Source organism: Vespula vulgaris, chromosome 6 (assembly GCF_905475345.1).
Source record: "Vespula vulgaris chromosome 6, iyVesVulg1.1, whole genome shotgun sequence".
Lineage (NCBI taxonomy): Eukaryota > Metazoa > Arthropoda > Insecta > Hymenoptera > Vespidae > Vespula > Vespula vulgaris.
In genome coordinates, this window is record NC_066591.1 from 3,975,844 (window position 1) to 3,992,500 (window position 16,657).

The window sequence follows — 16,657 nt, forward strand, 5'->3', positions numbered from 1 at the left end:
AATCTCCTTCTCCTCCTCCTTCTCCTCCATCTTCTTCTTCTTCTTCTTCTCTTCCTCCTCTGACTCGATTTTCTTTATTATATCGATTCCATTCGTTTAAGTGGTTTTAACTTGACCTGACCGAGGTTAATTAATCGTTATTAGGTTATTGGTTTTTCTTTTCTTCTTCTTCTTCTTCTTTTCCTTTTCTTTTTTTTTCTTTTTTTAATTAGTTCTTTATTTTCTTTCTGTCTTTCTTTCTTTCTTTCTTTCTTTTATTTTTTTTTTATTTCTTTTTTCTTGATTAGAATGGATTAGTGTTCAGCCATCCGTAACGAAGCAGAACGAGCGTAATATATTAGAGATAGATTTATCGTAAATCATAAATATAGATACTTCGCATTTATATTATTTTCATACGTTCCCCGTGGCATACATTCTTACATTCCTTACTATAACTTGTATCGTCTTAATGAAAGTATTGTATATGTTGATTAAAAAAGAAAAGAAGAAAAAAAAACGACGTGGACAATTTTTCTTCGTAGAAAATCAACAACAATAATATACATGTGTATACGATTCATAAATAATCGTCTATTGTATTAATGAAAAAAAAAACAAAAAAACAAAAAAACCATCGATTACTTGCAGTTACGTACACAACGTATAATACACATATCCAAACAATTTCAACCAATTGAAGTCACGTAAAATTAATCGTATTGATCGTGTTCCCAATAAATTCTACTATATATATATATATATATACATATATATGAAAAAAAAAAAACAATAAAAAAAATAAAAAGAAAATAAAAAATATCGTCGTACTAATATTTATTTATCTATATTGGTACAACATCTGTTAAATCGCGAAGAAGAAATCTCGGACTCATCGCCCATAGGCTCGCCAATGGATCAGGCGAGTGCGTGCTGGAAAATACATCGCACGCGTATATTTCTCTCTCTCTCTCTCTTTCTCTCTCTCTTTCACTCGTACACTCTGGTTTTATTTGCATAACACTCGCCTCTCTAATGCACTACACGTTTCTTCCGTGTAGCAATTACGCTGTCGAGTCGTCGTCGTCGTCGCCGTCGCCGTCGTTGTTGTCGTCGTCATCGTCGTCGTCGTCGTCGTCGTCGTCGACATCGTCGTCGCCGTCGTTGTTGTTGTTGTAACAGTAATAGTAATAGTAATAGTAATAGTAATAGTAACAGTAACAGTAACAGTAGTAGTAGCAGTAGTAGTAGTAGTAGTAGTAGTAGTAGTAGTAGTAGTAGTAGTAGTAGTAGTCGTTGGCGAGTCTAATGCTTGGCTTCTAATCAGTGGTACACTGTTTCGAGTTAATTATGTTAGCGTCCGTGATGGGCTTATACGCGGAACATTAGAGCTTTCTTTCTTTTCTTTCTTTCTTTTCTTTTCTCTTCTTTTGTTTTCTTTTTCTTTCTTCCTTTTACTTCTTTCTCGAGCAGCTGACTTCAAATGTCATTTACGTAATATAAATACGATCGAGAGAAATTTGTGACCGATCGAGTTTCCGATATTATAAATCTTTGGAAAATCATTAGAAAGATAGATACACTTTTAAGATTCGTTTCGATTATAACCCAAACTTTTACCTCGTATCGATTAAATAGACATCATTATTTCTTTTGTTTAATCAGGAAATAACTATCGTTTATATAACCGTAAGAATAAATCAAACAGACTCGATCGTTTCTAACCCTTCCTTTGCTATCTTCGAAATCAATTAATTTCGGAACGGAGTAAACACTTTATTGTTAAGTTAATCGATCGACAAGACTTAAGAGAGTTATTCGTTGTAGAGTAGACGAGTGTAGAGAGAAGTGGATGATGGCAAAGAGAGGTGGGTCCTAATAAACCTGGAAGGTGAAGTGGACAGTGTGTCAGAAAAGAAGGAATGAACAGGGGGTTGGGGGAGGGGGGAGGGGGGAGGGGGGAGGGGGGAGGAGAGTCGAATTGGACGAAAAAATGGCCCTGACTTTTACCTGAACAAACCAGAGTCTCTCTCTCTCTCTCTCTCTCTCTCTTTCTTTCTTTCGATAGAGTAAAGAATAAGAATGAAAAAGAAGGGGGGAAAAAAGAGAAAAGAGGAAGAAAAAGAGAAAAAAAGAGAAAAAAGAATAAGAAGACTCGAAGAACCGAGCCTGTTTCGTTACGGACCGACTCGCAAAGAGTCCGACAAGGGCTCCAGCCTTCTCACCAAGTTCCGAAATCATCTGTGTAGGTATCCTTTAGGGGTTATCGACCTGCTGCTGCTTGCTACACCAGAACGTTCTTTTCGGGTTTGGTCAGGAAAGCTTTCTTCCGTGCTAGATCCATAAGAGAAGTCGAAAAAGAGACCATCCCTCGTTTTCATTCTCGCACGTTGTTTGTTCGTGTCGTTTCGCTCCGAAGAAGTAGAAGAAGAAGAAGAAGAAGAAGAAGAAGGAAAAGAAAAAAAAAAGATAAAGGGAAGAATTAAAAAAAAAAAAAGATTAAAGAAGAAAAAGGAAAAACGAAATCAAAGAACAATAAAAAAAAAGAGAAAGAAAAGAAAGGGTCTTGCTCGACTTTTCGTGCAAAAAGTAATCTTTATCGCGAGATCGAGAAAGGAAGAGGGAGATAGATAGTAAGCGGAAGTGAGAGAACGAAACGAGGAAAGACTTTGAGAGTACCTACGTTCATAATTATTTTCGTTTAGAACGAACGACTCTAGAGTCTCTAGATCCAGTGTTTCTCTTTCTTTCTTTCTTTCTTTCTTTCTTTCTTTCTTTCTTTCTTGCTCGCTCGCTCCCTCGCTCGTCATCCATCTTTTTCTTTTCTTTCAAACTATCTCAGTAGTAACGTGGAAAAGGGAAAAAGAAGAAGAATAAGAAGAAATCCGATGCCGTGGTTCCTCCGACATTTGACGAAATGTAATCCAGCCAAGCCACCGAGAGACTGCTACTGCTGTTGCTGCTGCTACGATGAAGACTGAGAGAAAGAGAGAGAGAGAAAGAGAGAGAGAGAGAGAGAGAGAGAGAGAGAGAGAGAACGAGGTGCTTCTACTCACCTGCACTCGCTCAATACACGCCTGAAACACATGTAAACTGAGAGAGAGAGAAAGAGAGAGAGAGAGAGAGAGAGAGAAAGCTTGTCACATTCGTAACAGCAGTGGCACCCGTTGCCGACATCATTACACTCTGCACTCGGGCAGAAGGGTGTCTACTAACTTGTCCATTAATATTAATGATCCGTGGGGAGACACGGTGAGAGAGAGAGAGAGAGAGAGAGAGAGAGAGAGAGAGAAGAGAGAGAGAGAGACAGAGAATATGCGCGCGAGCGCTCATCTACCCACCCCGTTAGCCACGCCACGGGCTTCCGCTTTATTTTCAAACATGCATGCCCAGTTCGCAAGACAATTTTACCATTTGCACTTTCAGAAAAAGAACTTTTTTCCTTTCTTCTTTTTTTTTTTTGTAAACCATTGAAACGTGAAAATGCGAATGACGTAGTAGATTCGGTTGAATTGAGTTCGGTTCGATTCGGTTTGGTTTGGTTTGGTTTGGTTTGGTTTGGTTTGGTTGAGGTTTATATTACAGGTCATTAGAAATTCGATATTAATTGATAGAATTAGCAAAGATCGAATTGAATATAGATCTCATTGATAAGGTCGTACACAATGAAACGCGTTTTACAACTTGGATAACAATAGTTTCAGAAGATTCACCTTGACCCGACGACATCTGATTTATTTAACTGCGTCGTACTGTCTCCGAAGGTAACGAAGCATCGAGATAACTGTTAACGATAAAGTTTACGTGTAATATGAGAGAAGATAAAAAAGAAAAACGAGCGATTTCGAGATATTGAAATTCAAAAAAAGAATCTCGAATCTCGTTAAAGTCGAATAAATTCGTGGCTAATAAAAACCAATCAGGTAGGTTGTTTGCAAATAGAAAACAATTTTTCGTGTTCGATAAAGTAGAACGATTCTTTTTTCTTCTTTTTTTTTTTTCTTTTATCGTCTCGAAGTCGTACGATCCACTCGAGATCCACAAACACGCACAAAGAAAAAAAAGAAAAGGAAGAGAAGAAAAAAAGAACCAATTGACCAACTTTCGTCCCCGCAAAGCTGATCTCTGAAGTTGCAGGATCTCATTGATCACAGTAGCAAAACAACTTTCGTATTTGGAAAAGAGAACACACTAATTTACTGATCACAAAGTCAAACAACTCTTTAAAGCAGGTTTTCAACGATGTAACTGACGAAGTTATACAATTTCCATTTCCCACTATCAAATGTTACCACGAGAATACGAGCATGAACGCATGTATATATATATATATATATATATATATATATATATATCCATCTGTTTATGTGAATGTATATGTATTTGTATATGTATATATACATACATACGTTCGCGTGTGTATATGTTGTGACTATTATCCCTCCTTCGGAAGTCGCTATCCATGAGAAAACTAGGGAGAACGAGATATACATTCGAGCTAGTAGAGAAAAGGAGGAAAAGAGAAAGAGAGAGAAGGATAGAAAGAGAAAAAAGAGAGAGAGAGAGAGAAGAAAAGAAAAAGAAGAAGAAAAAGGAAGGAAGACAGAAAGAAAGAAAGAAAGAAAGAAAGAAAGAAAGAAAGAAAGAAAGAAAAGAAAGAAACGTAGTCTTCGTTCGAGAATGAAAAGGGTTAATGGAGATATATATACGTCTCTTTCAATGCTTGACACCGTTGAAAAAGGAAGTTCGAGAAGTCTCGCGCCCTCGACACGCGATCGGCCGAGTTCGTCGACGCGAGTTGAATGTGCGCGCGCGCGCGCACGCCTGTACCTACGCACTCGTCAGAAAGATAGAAAGAGAGAGAGAGAGAGAGAGAGAGAGAGAGAGAGAGAGAAGAGAAAAAGAGAGAGACGATAGATAGATAGATAGATAGATAGATAGATAAATAGATAGACGAGCAAATACGTACTCGGCACATATGTACAGAGATTTTTTACGGATATAGTCGAAGAGAGAAACGTGGGTTATTTGTGTATAAGTGTAGGTCGAAACGTTCGTAATATATACGAGTTAAGCGAAAGCGAAATTACTACTACTACTACTACTACTACTACTACAACTACTACTACTGCTACTATTACTATTGCTAGTATTTATATTATTAGTATACCACTACTCTCTCTTTCTCTCTGTCTCTCTCTCTCTCTCTCTCTCTCTCTATTTCTCTTTCTAGCATACTGCGGATCTTTTCGAAATAATTTAGGGGGTCGGAATCCCCGTACGCATGCACATACACGCATCTGCACGCACGGAGTTATTTATGATGGATTAGGGCGGGCTTTAAGCCACGGCTAATTTATGTTCGGCCACGGGATTGTCGACTCTGAACGATTTTTTCACTCTCCCTTCGTCTCCCTCTCTCTCTCTCTCTCTCTCTCTTTCTCTCTCTCTCTGTTTTTGTATCCATCTATCCATCCATCCATCCATCCATCCATTTATCTATCTATCTATCTATCTATCTATCTATCTATCTATCTCTGTTTCTCTTATTCCCCTAGTCAAAACGCGTGAAATTTCGCACTGCCGATAAACGCTCGATCAAACTTTTAAGATGTTTCGTAAGAGAAAAGTCACGATCCGAATCGAGGGGAATAAATATCTAGATACTCCGAGGAAAAAACTTTTCTTCTTTTTTTTTGTTTTATTATACTTCTCTGCTCATTGTTATTTCTGTTTCATTCCTTTTCTTTCGCGCGACGAAGATAGATATTAAATGGAAAGAGAAGAAGACGGGACTGAGAGTATTTCTACTTGTTCGTACATTTTTAAACTTTTACGTGAAAATATGTTACATAAACGTCACGGGAAGTATTGGTTTATTTCTTTTTTATTTTTTGAAACATCAATCGAGAATTCAAAATTTCGACAATAATTCTTTCCTTCTTGTTTATCGATTCGAAGATTAGAAAAATCGATCAAATATCGAAATAGATCAAAGAGACGTAAGGTTCTATATTGTAAACACTTACGCTACAAAAAAAAAAAAAAAAAAAGAGGAAAAAGAAAAAACCACACGAAAAGAAAGAAAAATAAATTAAACGAAATGGAAATCAATCGATTGATTCCGTAGAAAGCAGGATGATCAAAGCGTAGGAATAATAAGTAAATAGGTATAATATATATACCCCATTTACACCGATACCCTTATCCATTTTCAGTAGGATCGATTCGTAATACTTTCCCCGGAAGGATCCGCGATCGAAATTAAAATCCTATCCCTCTTTATCTTTTCTCCTCAACTCTCTCTCTCTCTCTCTCTCTCTCTTTCTCACCCTTTCTCTCCTCTTTCTCCAATAGCTCGTTCCTTTTACTTTTCCTTCCCCCTCTCTCTCTCTCTTTCACTCTCTCGTTCTCTCTCTTGCTGTCTCTCTTGCTCTCTCTCCTCTGCATTATTCAAGTTGCCATTATGGTAGAGCCCTTGGTCCAGCTAGGAGTCCGCGGTTGTGTTCTCCTCGGTTCTGCTCCCCCACGGGACAACGCAATTGCATCTGGCTTCGACGAAACATACACATGCATAAGTACAGCCAGACCACAGATACACGTGCACGTATACATAAGTATACCTAGATACAGATACACGTACACGTGTATATATATATATATATATATATATATATATGTGTGTGTATAAATATATATATACACATATACAATGAAAGAAACGGAGAGAAGAGGGTGGTGGCTATGGGCAACAAGGGTGGCTTTTCGGAGGGCGGGTCAGTCTCGCGTATCGCAGCCGGCGAGGAGGAAGGAACGTTTAACCCCCTCGTGTGTGGAGGAGTCAGGACTTCCAGATCTAGTTACTTAAGTTCGGTGGCTCTGTGCAAATAAAAGGACCGTCGTAATTTATGGCGACCGAGATACCGCACGGGCAACACCGCCTGCCCGCCGAAGGCCGGCCCTTTGCGAAGGAGTAGACGAGGGAGAAATAAAACTGACATGCGGCTAAGCTTCTGTTAGAAAGAGAGAATCAGAGAGAGAGAGAGAGAGAGAGAGAGAGAGAGAGAGATACGCACGCACACACAAAGAGAGAGAGAAGGGAGACATACTCTGAGCTCTTGGGAGTGGAAAGAGAAAACGCTAAAAGGACGAGAAGATGCGAAAACGAGAGAGAAAGAAAGATAAAGAAAGAAAGAGAGAAAGAGAGAGAGAGAGAGAGACGAGGCAAGTAGAAAAAGTGGAAAGACTGGAAGAGGAGCTTAGTTGCTGCTAGGGGAGGAAGAGGATGAGACAGAGAGAGAAAAAGAGAGTTAGGGGGGTGGAAATGAGAGGAAGAGAGACAGAATGGAAAAAAACAGGGAGACATCGCGTTTATTATGTCTTGGTGCCTAGTACGTTTCTCCGAGGACGAATAAACGAAACATGAAATATGAAGAGGCGAGAGGCATCGCTTTATTTGAAATATGCAAGCAGTCTCGCGGTTTTTCCGCGATAGAGAGCTACGGTCTGTGCTATCTACGGTGTGACGCGTGCGTTCTAACTGCGTTTGCTCGAAGTCGAGGGATTTCGTATTAAAGTATTTATGAGCAAAAAAAAATATATATATAGATAGGTATACGTATGTATGTATATATGTATGTATGTATGTATTTAAACATGATGCTGGTTTGAATGCACGCGTGTATGCAAAAGCCTTGATAAAATATCCGGTCGGTCCACTTTATATTTACCTAACACACAGACGGACAGACACACACATACACACTAATTATTAAATTATAATAATATTAACAATACATTGATGAAACACATGCGATAAAAAATGCAAACAAATTTCGAATAATAAAATTTTCGTCTACTTTATTATAGATGGGAATGATATTTGAAATTAAAGCAAAAAAAAAGGAGAGAGAGAGAGAGAGAGAGAGAGAGAGAGAGAGAGAACAAAGTTGAGAATATTTATATCGATGGGGAAAGGGGGAAGGTTCGAAGGGGAAGAACAAACAAATACGTGAGGTGGATGGTAAACGAGAAAAAAGAAACACAAACAAATAAATAAATAAATAAACAAAAATGACGAAGCTAGAGGTTAACGTTTCATGAGAATGTATCCATTGCGGATCTATCGAACTGCGGAATGGCCACTTTTTCCTTCTGATAAGAATCTGAGGACTCCTGGGTCGTATAATGAACTGCGAGAGATCGTCGAAGGAAAAGAAGAAAAAAGTAACCTGTGCGAAAGAGAGAGAGAGAGAGAGAGAGAGAGAGAGAGAGAGAGAGAGAGAGAGAGAAAAGTAACCTAAGTTAGAGTAAAAGGGTGAAGATGAGAAACGTGGCAGTGTAGTTGTAATAATAGACGTAGTAATAGTAGTAGTAGTAGTAGTAGTAGTAGTAGTAGTAGTAGTAGTAGTAGTAGTAGTGGTAGTGGTAGTAGTAGTAATAACAGTAGTAGTAGTAGCAAAAGACGTGCTGCGCCCTGAGTGATCTATGGCCGAAGATAAACCACGCGTTCAACAAGTGTGCGTCGCCGACAGTTCTCCATGGTCTGACATGAAACGGAAGGCACCTACATATATAACGAACGAAATTCACGTCCAATCACGAAATCGATTCGACTTCCGTATTCTCCACATGAACGGTGCCAATCGACACAGTGAAAATACAATCAGCTTTAGAATTCTACGATGAATTCTTTTTTTAACGTTCGTATTTTCTTCCTCGCTTTATATATTTATATTTTATATATAGATATATATATTTCTGAAGTAAGATGCAACTCAGACGTAACGAATAATTCGAATCGTTTAAAATATCTATCGTTACGTCTCTCACTTCGAAGAAAATAAAAAAAAAGAAGAAAAAAAAAAATAGGAAAAGAAGGAAGTCGAATATACAAAAGACGTAGAACTTTAGAATGAAAACTCATAGAGACGTCTTTCTTTCGAAACAAGATGCATTCGCATCTTGATACGTTCCTTTTAATATTTACACATATATCTTTAGCGTGATTAAAAGAAAAATATCGGATAGTAACGAGCTATTTCATTCATCCTGTACCCATAAATATATTATTTTCTTCCAAGTATTATCGATAAGAGTTGAATCATGTGCTCGGTAGTGGGACGTTCGTAACTAGGAAAATAAAGTTCACCGATGATTTAGCGAAAAAAGTCACGAGTTTGAGAGAAGGGAGAGAAAGAAGATAGAGAGAAATATATATATATATATATATATATATATATATATATATATACACACACACACACACATACAGAGAAAGAAAGAGAAAGAGAGAGAGAGGTAGAGTCAACGGTGTACGGTCAACATCGCCTACGGGTCCAAGTCATATGATCGATGCGATTCTATAGTTATGCATCTGCCGTTCCTTGTGTTACATTCAACCATGCTCCACATACGCCGTTACGTCGAATGCTATCGAGGTGCGCTAATAATCGACGTTCGTCGCTACGAACGTAACGTAGGGTTACCTCTAACTACAATATATATGCAGGTATACGTGAATACATAGAAACGAGATATTATATCCCGTCGTTTGTGATATATGGACCGACGATCATCAGCGATTCCATCGTTCTAGCTACCACTAAATTACCTGCCGGGGAAAACGTACGAAAATAATTCATCGTTGAAGGAGAACGAGAAAAAAAAAAGAAAAAAACAAAACAAAAAAAAAGAACGAACGAAAACGAGAAGAAAAATTAGTTTCCACCCCCCAACCCACCACCTGCTCCCCTCCCCCACCACGAAATGAAAGAGAACGATGTTTGATTTAAATTTCCAGTTCTCTTTTGTGAAACTCAAATAATGGCAAAGCAGCCATAATAACGAAAAAAACTTTTCATCCCCTCCCGATATAGGGTACCTATGTAATTTGCCCTTGTTTTTTTTTTTTTTTAATTCCTTTTTCTCTCTTTTTCTTTTTTTTGTTCTTCTCTCTTTCTCTCTCTTTCTTTCTTTTTTTCTTTCTTTTTTTTTTAACATATCGTCGACCAATGGGAATCATTTTATCGCTCGTACGCGATTGGTCCGTGTTTGTAAAAATCAAAGTTGCATTATCGAATCACGACGATCGGTAGGACCGGCGATCGTTAAACGCTTGAGGCGTGTAGGCAGCTGAAATACTATATATATGTATATACGTATGTACATAAACACAGACATACACATACACACGTGTGGGGTGCACAAAATGTTGGTTGATCTAAAAACGCGAGTTCGCGGCTCGTATATAAAGGCTACCAAATGGAAGCGAAGGCGAGTAAACGTTGAGTTCGGGGCATTTTTATTTGGTCCGATGGAACACAATTGGGTGGAGGGTGGGTGGGAGGGGTAGATGTAGGAAAATACGCGAATCTGTGGCCGACAGAATATCGTAGTTCTACGATGATTCGATTCGCAATACTCTTTTTCGAATAACTCAAAACGTTTTTCTTGGAAAAAAAAAGAGAGAGAGAGAGAGGATGAGGGGATGAACAAAAATAGGGACGAAAAAGAACAAATCGATTCGATTCGCGACTAATCATCGTTTCGTGTCACAAATTCCAATTGATCTCGAGTCGATGATCATTCTGTCGCGTAAACAATTCACTCAAAAAAAAAAAAAAGATAAAAAAAGAAAAGAAAAGGAGACCAGAGTCGCCGTAGACTATATTTTTGATAAGAAACAGAAAGAAAGAGAGCTCAATTTATACCGATTTAATTAAGAAAGAAATTCGACTAGTTCGTTTACTATGTCGTAATGTAGTACTGAAAGGAAAATGATGAATGAGTGAAAGAAGGACAAAGGATAAGAGATAAGAAAATCCCGATGTCTTCGTGATAAGGACAGAAGGACTCGGATTAGCGCGAGCAGCGAACTTCGAAGTGGAAAGAAAAAGCTGGAAAAAGATAGAGAGATAGATAGAGAAAAAGAGAGAAAAATAGAAAGAGAGAGAGAAAGGGGATGGATGAGTGGGAGTAGTATGGGAGAGGGTAAAAAAGAAAAAAAAAGAGAGAAAGAGAGAGAGAAGGGGGAAACGAAAAGGACGAAGCAAGGGAAAGGAAATGGCGAGCCCTGTGTAGTGTAGTAGTAGTAGTAGAAGAAGAAGAAGACGAAGAAGACGAAGAAGAAGAAGAAGAAGATGAAGGAGTGAGAGAGAAAGAGAGAGAAAAAGGGAGGAGAGGGAGAAAGGAATCTCGTATCTGTCTGGCGGTCTCTTCGTTATGCTTATGACAATATACGTAAGATATCTTGGGACGAAAGAAAACATTGTCCGAAGAGTTCCCAAAGGCAGCAGACTCGCTCTCTTTCTCTCTCTCTCTCTCTCTCTCTCTCTCTGTGTCTCTCAAAGTGGCTCCCTTTGTCGGAGATTTTTGAGGCAAAATGAAACAACGGGGGTGAGGTAGGGGGAGGAGCCATGGGGGCGGAAGGTATGGGAGAAAGGGGACGTTTCGACGTCGAATGAGAAATATTGAATGAGGTAGGGGTATTATCCGAATATCGGATGGCCGAAATCACCTCTCTCTCTTTCACTTTTTGCAACATGGCGTCTTTCGTGTATATATGTGTGTATGTATATATATATATATATATATATATATATATATATATATTTCGTGGAAAGAGAATGGATATTAAAGAGCTCTTATTTAGCAAAGGAATCTTATCCCAGGTTGGTTGGTTGGTTGGTTGGTTGGTTGGTTGGTTGATTTGTTTGTTGCTTGATTATTTTGAAAAAGATCTTAGAGAGGATTCGTCATAATTTTCCTAAGATTTACATACGTACATTTACGAATATATACACTTAATCACGTACATATGTAATAAGCTAGGTAACGTTCGACGTTAAAAAAAAAAATTCTTTTTTTACAAAAATAAGTCATACGGATATAAACCGTTATCTTCAATCCAACCATATATCTATCCTTAATCGCATTTGTTTATAATTCGCGATTTGAATGTATGGATGACGTTGAAGTAGCTACGAAAGAAAGATCGGAATACAAAAAGAAAGACACATATATATATACATACACATACACATATACATAATATATATACCAATATCCATAAAATGAGAGAAGAGAGAGGGTATCACGCTCGTAACTATATGTAGGTACCAACCTGCCGATAAAGGAGTCGAAGATGAGGAGTGGGGACAGAGGAAGGGGTGGGATGGAAGTTGGAGCGATGGAGTCTCACGAAAGAGAAAGAGAGAGAGAAAGAGAAAGAGAAAGAAAGACTTTATTGCGAAGCTGCAGCCGCGAATCCGGCCGGTTCGCGAACGCGCATCGGCGTTCCTTTACGAGGGCGATTAAAAGTCGCATTAACGGGCCGACCTCAGCGCGATAACCGGCCTCTGTCCCCTTACCTCCTCCCTCCCCCTCTCTATCCTACCACTTTCATATCCTCTTCTCCCTCTCTCTCTCTCTCTCTCTCTCTCTCTCTCTCTCTCTCTCTCTCTCTCTCTCTCTCTCTCTCACGGGCTGCATCATACCGGCCGTAACTACTAGCCGAGTCAGACTATGAGCAATATAATGCTCATATATGTATGTGTGTACGAGGGACGTATTTCTTCGTATGTATGTATGCACCCATACGTATTCATATTGGATGTGTGTGTATGTGTGTATGAGATCACGTACGACCAAGTTATAAGTATCCACGACGAGGTATTTGCTAGCGAATCACCCGATTGGTTAGAAAGGTCCTTACGTTTTTAACGTGCGATCGTAACCCATAGGAAATGAGAGAGAAGGAGAAAGAGATAGAGAGAGAGAGAAAGGTAAGGGTACTCTACCTATCTCTACGTTTCATCGTTAGCCGTTGTTCACGTTGTCAAAGCATAGTTCGATGCTTTCAATCGAAATATCTTTACGGAGGACGAAGGAAGAAGGACGAAGAAGACATACGCCATTCGTTCACCCTTCGGTAAAAGAAATCAAGGGAAGATGATTTACGAGTTGATAGTATGTATTTGTAATATGTCATTCTTCAATACAAAACTTGCGTTTATGACGAAAGGAAGAAAGAGAGAGAGAAAGATAGAAAATTGTATAAATGTACGTGAGAGAGAAAGAGAGGGGAAGGAAGTGGGGATGAAGGTGAAAAATTATGATGGAAAGTATAAATGTGTATAAAAAAGAAAAAGAGTGTGTATGTGTGTGTGTGTGTAAGAGAGAAGAGGGATAAAGATGGAAAATTACATGACGGGAAGTATGAATGTGTGTGAGAAAGAGATAGACAGACCGTAAAGATTATAAAACGTATTAAGAACGTTTATGTACAAGTCACGTTATGTACACTTACTTACGTACACATACAAATATTATATATGGAATGCTTAGAGAGCCAGAGAGAGAGAGACAGAGAGTGTGTGGAAAGAAAGAAAAAAGGATATGGAAAGATGATGGAGTTTAACACAAAGAAAAGCAAAGAGTGATAACTTGTGTATATGTATTTATATGGGAGATTTAGTGCAAAAAGAGAGCCGTAGGACGTAGGCTCGCTTTATGGGGCCATTTTCGCATCCAATATAGGACACACGGATGAAACTACGAACGATTCACCAACCTCCCTCCCTCCCTCCTACCCCTCTTCGCGATTTCGCTCGTATCTTTCGTATAAAAGGAATAAAGAGATCCGTAATACGATATCGTCGTATCGTAAAAGTAACGTGTATATATATATATATATATATATATATATATATATATATAGAGAGAGAGAGAGAGAGAGAGAGAGAGAGAGAGAGAGAGCTATATATATAATACATAGGTAATAGGTACTGTGTAACGACGTTATTCGCAAATTCCTCGCGATTGGTCGACAGAACAGGAGGAAGTTATAAGGGCGAGGGATTCGACTCTAACTCGTCAAACATTAACGAGGTTTCTTTCGATAACTGAGAAATGAAAAACGTGTCGGTGTCGTGAAAAAAAAAAATATATATATATATAGTTCCTTCTTTCTCTTGTTCCTATTTTTTTTATTATTTTGGATTTCTTTCTTTTTTTCAAGCAGGATAAAATAACAGTAAAGTAAAACAGTGGAATTATTAAACCATCTGGCTTAAATTATCTCGAAATGACAAATTTATAAACGTCGACTAGTTAACAGTAGTAAAATATAGTACAATATAATATAAATAATATAACAATACTACAATACAATTGAATAACCTGCATCATTATCAATAATATAATCGATATAATAATATAATCAATACGATAGAGTATAATTCAATGCATCGATGTTTGAGGAGTAAGAAAAAAAAGAAAAAAAAAAAGAAAGAGAACAAGAAGAAGAGAGACAAAAGAGTTGGTAAACAAAATTTAACCGTTGGCATACGATAATTAATCGAGAAAATTTTTTTTTTAAGCGCATGGCGGATAGGGTTGGAGTAGGGTGGAGTTGATCGACAGTTGGGTGGGAAAAATTGTATTCCTCGCGATCGGAGTCGTGTTTATAATCTCTCTATGTCTATCTCTATCACTCCTTCAATGAACGCTATGGTGGCCCGTCGAGGGAGTCCTAGGGTTTGAAAAAGCACGCCTGGCAGGGGTGAGCATCACATCGCCGTACCCGTCACGGGTAATATAGTTGTGTAAACACGAGCGTGTAGTATTAGCACTGTCAGCGGGGCTTCAGCGTTCGAACGCGAGCAGAGTAAGCGAACGAGCCCTCTATTCTGACTTAACAGGGAAATGCATTCTTACCCTCTCTCTCTCTCTCTCGCTCTCTCTCTTTCTGTCTCTCTTTTTCTCTCTTCCACGTCGAATACGCGTCTTTCTAACCACCCTCTAACTCTTCTGTTTGTAAAAAAAGGAACAAAAAAAAAAAAGAAAAGAAAAAAAAGAGGAACGAAAAAAAAAAGTAGCACGCGTCCGTTTCAACGTTTCTTTATTCATTTCTCATTTATATCCCTGGACTCTCTTTGAATACTTTATATATCTCGTACATTTTATACAAGTATATATGTAAATTATTATTGCTACCATCGGGTGATAATAATATGATTCGTAAAATTATTTAATAATTCAAAAAGAAGAATGAAAGAATTGTAATCTTGTCCTCTTGAAATAAATTAGAGATCATTTCTGGAATTGGAATTATAATATGGAATGAATATCATCAATTTATAAAAATAATCACGTAAAATTCTTACGTTAATCAATCCATCTGATGTTAGATGCAATTGATAGATTAATAGATACAATTTTTATATATGTATCTATCGTTGATAAATATCTTGATATATTTATATCAGATTTATATAGATATCTATATTAAATATATAATTTTCTTTTGCGTAATGAATAGAAATTAAATAAAATTGAAAGAATCACGAGGGATTCGGAGAAAACAGAAAAAAAAAGAAAAGAGAAAAGCTAGATAAATTCAACGCCACAATTTCACTAGCCACATTGTAGGAAAATTTCGAATTTAAAAAATTTGATAATTCCTTGAAGAAGTCAAACGTTTCCATCTCTATTCTTCCCCTAACAAGTTTATAAAAAATTTTCAACTTCCTTAAGTCACCGCGGAACTTATTCTCAAAGTTTCTTCATAGTAGATCATTCACGTAAATATACAGATGTATAGTAACTAACAAAGTAAGTAAGTAAGTACATAGGTAGTTTAATACTAATTCTAGTACTCCTTCGACAACAGAACGTAATAATAATATGAATGCAGGAAATATGAATGAGAATTTCTCATACTACTGCATTATCTCTCTCTCTCTCTCTCTCTCTCTTTTTCTAACACGAGCAGATATCTATACCCATATATACCATAGATACCAGTGCTGAAAGTGCAGAAAATAAAAAAAAAATATACGGAAAAAAAGAGAAAGAAGAGAGGAAAAAAAAGAAAAAAGAAAAAATATTTCTTCCTTCGAGGTATTCCTCGTGAGCATGGAGAACTCGTCCGGTCGTGTTTTATTGCGTTCTGTCGTCGGACTCGGAATGGGTCATTGTCCACGTTTCTTACTCGTTACCCGAGCTCTCTTTGCATTATGGTCCTGCTTCTGAGATAAGGTGTAAGTACCTAGGATATACCAACCTATATTAATCTCGATCACGTTCATGACGAATGATATCGATTTGTTTCTAAGTAATTATTATGATTTAATACTATACTACACGTGTACGTATTAACGATTAGTTATCGATTAATTTACGTTTACGTTTTACGGATTTTTTCTCCGTAACGTACCCCCTTCTTTTTTCTTTTCTTCTTCTTCCTTTATTTTTCTTTTTTTCTATCTTTTCTCTTCTTTTTTTTTCCTTTTTTTTTTTTACGTATGATGAAAAGAAAGAAGGGTAGACTGTAACTGAGCCACGCTTTTATTACTCACCACCACCACCTATCCGGTAAAACTAATGAAACATTGATAATCTCTTAGGGATAGGGTCGACCTAGGAAATTCTCTTTATCGTGTATATACGTAAATGTGTAAAAGAAAATGTAACTACGAATTAATACGTTCATTTTTTATCGATTACTTTTTTTTTATCTCCTTATCGAAAGAGAGGGAGAGAGAAGGGAAAAAATGTATTCTATCCTAACTACGATACTTCAACGTTACAAACGAAAATAATAAATATTTCGTATACATAAATACGATGTAATTGTATGTTGTATAAATACGATGTATGTCTATAAGCAATAAAA

At 37.5% G+C, this 16,657-nt stretch overlaps 1 protein-coding gene across 1 annotated transcript in view; it reads right to left on the reverse strand.

Annotated features, from left to right (window-relative positions):
- LOC127064662 (protein Wnt-1-like) overlaps nt 1-16,657 on the reverse strand; it is a 65,496-nt gene that overhangs the window by 46,303 nt on the left and 2,536 nt on the right. The gene's annotated exons all lie outside the window — the stretch shown is intronic.